Source organism: Heptranchias perlo, chromosome 33, assembly GCF_035084215.1.
Source record: "Heptranchias perlo isolate sHepPer1 chromosome 33, sHepPer1.hap1, whole genome shotgun sequence".
Lineage (NCBI taxonomy): Eukaryota > Metazoa > Chordata > Chondrichthyes > Hexanchiformes > Hexanchidae > Heptranchias > Heptranchias perlo.
Window position 1 is genome coordinate 17,383,938 of NC_090357.1, and position 4,745 is coordinate 17,388,682.

Sequence of the window (4,745 nt, forward strand, 5' to 3'; positions counted from 1 at the left end):
GGTGTCATTTAGGTGATCAAATGGGCACTCTGCCTCATTTGTTTTGGGTACAGGTTTTTAACATAAGGACAAAAATGATAAAATTTAAGAAAACATTAAAATAATATCCCTCCTTACAAAATATTTCTGTAACAGTACTTAGTTTTACTGAAAGATTCTGCTTCTCTAAACATGTTTAAATTTACAACTTTTGATCAAAACTTCCATTCAAACTTGAATAATTATATAATGATTCCAGGGTTTGCGGCTTATTATTAATTGTTTTTTTTCTGCTGTACTTCCAGTTCTCTCAAATAAACATGGATAGAAGAAATGCAGCTGCTATAACCATATATTACAAAATGTAAAAAACCCACTAAACAATAGCAAAATTGCAACAGGAAAAATTTTATTTGTCACACATGGAGCATGCTGTATTTTCTAAATAAACAACTCCCATCAAATTTTAGTAACTTGCGTTGTTTGCTTCAGCAAAGTTGCTTCAGAAAATGTTGCATGGTTCATGCTTTAGCTTGTATTGATGTTATGTACTCTATAAAACAAATTCAGGTCAGAGGGTCAGCTTGGTAGAACTCTTGCTGCTTGTGTGAAAAACTCATTGCTTTAAACCCCAATCAAGGACTTTAACATAATAAGGCAGTACTGAGGGAGTACTACATTGTCAGAGGTGGGATCCTTTGGATGAGATGTTAAACCCAGGCTACCTGTTAAGGTGGACATAAAAGATCCCATGGCACTACTTGAAGAAGATCAAGGAGTTCTGTCAGTGTTCTGGCTAACATTCCTCCCTCAACTGACTCCACCAAAAAGAGATTGGTGGCCATGCCTTCAACCATCTAAATCCTTCTGCTTTCCATCTCCCTTCCTCCTTTAAGACTTTCTTTAAAACCCACCTCTTTGACCAGGCTTTTATTCATCCTTTCTAATATTTCCTTTGGCTCAGCATCCATTTTTTAGCTTACAGCTCTGTGAAGTGCTATGCTTTTTCTTACATTAAAGGTGCTATATAAATGCAAGTTGTTGTTGCTGTATATAAATGCACGTTCTTTCCCTGCTGGTAAAAATGGTTTCCCTGGGGTTTTTAGTCCTCTATTCACAATTTTCCATGATTAGCCAGGAGTGGAGAGCTGGGACTTAAAAACAGCAAGTTCTGGCATGCTCTGTGAATTGCCTATTGTTGTCAATCATAAATCAAAATTCTGAGAGTTATAGGCACAGATGCACGCTGTGAGCTGTAGTCTGTTAGCTTGTTGAATCTCTTCATATAGCCGACTCTTGATAGCTCTAGGAATCTCAGGATCCCAAGGGCATAAGCCTCTCAGAGAGGTACAGGCCTCCAACAGAACTTAGTTTAGAGATATTTTAAATACATTAAAGACATAGGGATAGAAATTCACCTGGGCTGTTTTTGGGCCCAGACTCAGCACTGTGCAGGCAGTGCATGCACCAAACAAGAGTCCCAAGGCCGGCCCGAAGTTGGGCCTTGGGCCTCATTAACATTTTATGCGTGAGCTGTTGGTGCCTGTCGCGCCTTCACAGGCAACTCACGCAATGCAAATGCCGAATGTCGGGCCTAAAGGTGAGTTCCGGGAGGGGGATTGAAGAAGTAAAGGGGCGGGGTGGAACGATCACGGCACGGCAACTATGGAGTCTGGGTGTCCACAGGAAGGGTTTTTAAAAATTTCTTTGGGGCTGCTGAAGAATTCTAAGTAGGGTAGGCCCGGCACTTGAGGGGTCCTCTGTAGCCTGCTGCATGTGGATTTCTGTTGTATATTCAAGTTGATTTTCAGCTGACTAAAGGTTCACAAAGAACACTTGTTTTAACTAAAGCCGTACTTGCAGTGTGGACCTGTGCTCCTTTATGCCACACAATTATGGTTTAAAGCTGTAAAGACATTTATTTCACTGAAAAACACAACATAAATATACATTGCATAATACATCTCATGAATCGGCATTAACTATGACCATACAGAGAATCTGGAAAAACAGCATTGTTGCAGGACAGTGATCACTTTAATAATCACAGGCCAGTGTCAAAATATAAAAAAATCTTTAAAATGTATTCTTTGCATCAATAATGACCATGGTTTTACATTTAATTAATAAATTGTCCAATATCATTGTCAGTTATTTATATTAATGTTTATATAGATATTTGCATTTCAGTTAAATATTTTTGCCTTAAAAAAAAATTGGATATTTTACAAAACAAAACATCCAGCCCTCAAAGTAGCCAGATAATTCTGAATCAGATATAAGCCTGCTAATCATTTCTGTCCAACCTTAAGGTGATGACTTAAGGGCACCATTTCCCAATGGGTGTTTGATCTACTTATACTAGCAACAATGGTGATTGGTCTGAGCATAGGCAAAACAGTGGGGTTTTATATATATAACATATACACACACACAGAGACACCATTTAAAAATTCAATTAAAAAATTCATTTGTGAGAAGGGATTGGTCCCAGGTTGTATCTATTACTCTGTGCAACTGTTCCTTTCAGGCGCAATCCACAAGAGCCCAGAATGGTCGCATAGACCAGTGAAAGGGCAATACTAAAAATGTTCCAGCATCATTGGTACTCTTGTGAGCCATTCCATTATTGTTGCAGTTGAATGCAAGTTTGCTGCCAGTGGATGCAGAGGATGAAGCAGTAAGACTTTTATCAGTGCACACTGCTGCTGCGTGCAGACTCTCGGTATCATTCCAGAATAATCACATTTGGATATTCCACAACAAATTAAAAATTTAAAAAGTAAACAGCAAGTCATTTCAAATATTACATTTGTTCTTACATTGTAATTCAATTTGATACAGTTGACATAATAAAGTACTATTTAGTAGTTGGAGTCCTACAGTCAGTCTATTTTTGGGGGGGGACAAAGGATTCCAGAAGTTGGGGAATCATTTTTCTTGGAGGGCTATTCTTTTAAAGACCTTCCATATTCAGAATCCCATTTAAAGGCAGGATAAAATCCAGGTTGATTGAATTAGATTGGAATTGATGCAATAGACCTAGATTTTACAATGTAAACTCCACCTCATTATAACAGTTCTCAGGAGTCAGGCAGCTTGTGTTTTATAAAAAAAAGGTACATATTGTAGTGAATATCTCAACACAGCTTAAAATGGAACCTGAAAAAATCAGGAGTCAGTATCATTAAAACATGGATAATACAAGAATTGAAAACCTTATAATGTGAGTCAGGCTTGTCTTACTAACACAGTTAGTTCATATGTTGCACTTCATCAACTTATATAATCTGATGCATGGGCTGGCAAGTACTATGGGATTTAAATCAGTTGCTTATCTGAGTAATTTCCTCACAAGTTAATATTTCTGTAAATAATGTGAATCTAAAATTCACAAGCTATTTTCTATTTGTACTACTTCACAAACTATTTTCCTATTGTACTACTTCTAGCCAATCTTATCAAATGATTAATTTGGCTGTAAACTTGTTATGCTAATTTTTTTGTTGTTGACCAGGTTTGCAGCTCCAAATAAACACCTACACCTTTGTATTACATTACAAAACTTATTATTTCTACAATCTGTCAAAGCACACAGTAAATCAAGACTTATAACAACATCAAGCAGTTTGTATTTTATACTCCTTACCCAGTTAAATAAACCTCAACTCAATGCAATTAGCACAACCCCCGACCAGTATGACTGAAAATCCTTACTAACATCTCATTGTGAGTTATTGACAAGTAAATACCATATTTATGGAAAATTCACAAAGTGAAGGCAGTCAGTTTAGAATCATAAATCAGCCGTGGATTATCACTTGCATTGATTAAGTTATAATTATTAATCCCTTGATATTTGTGGCTGAGGGGTCATCATGTGTCAGCTGGTATGGATTTGGCTATCAACAATTGCCTTGATACCTAGCAGTGGTGGTGATGAAAATGGAATAAAATTGCCTTCACCAACCACATATGTACAAAAAAATGCCTGTTGGTGAGTTTGAGACAATAATCTCATCTGTGATAATGATTATAAACTGCTCAAGTTCCACTTTCATGGCTTATAATATCAACGAGGTTAAATAACTGGTTTCTAAGCATTCTCCACTTAAAATGGACTCTCCATTTAAAATTGGGTTGGGTGCTGGAAACTCATTACCAGGAATTTCTCTGGGGCTTCTCCCACTCCACACTGTAATTTTGAGGAAATTCATTCCAACTACCCTGGGATCCACAGCCATCCAGTAGATAAAAGTGTAGTTACATAGATCACACATTGATCAAATTAGAGAAAATGATCAAATAAATTATGTTGGACCATATGTCGCAGTGCAATAGACAAGTAATTTGTTTTCTATCATAAATTAGCTCATTGCTGTACACACTAGGGATTTAAAAAATTGCTACATTGCTATTTTTAGGTCAAATTAGTTTTGTTTCAAGTATTCATCCACAGTGAGAAACCCTGTCACTTACATTGGCATATTTCTTGAATGTTATGCTATAGTCCCCCATAGAGATAACTTACGATATGGTCTTGTAAGAATCCTCTGGCTGACACACCAGTTTAGAAAAGAAGTGCCAGCAGTCGCTCTTGGGACGTGCAGCACAATGGCCCGGAATTTGCTCCAAAAATAACGGAGAACCGAACAGGGATCACCATTATTTAAGGGCAAATGTGCACTCACCGGAAGTTGCTCTCCAAGATGCTCTGCTCCTCCGAAAGCTTAGGAGAGCTCGCCGCTGGAATGAATGAACCAGCA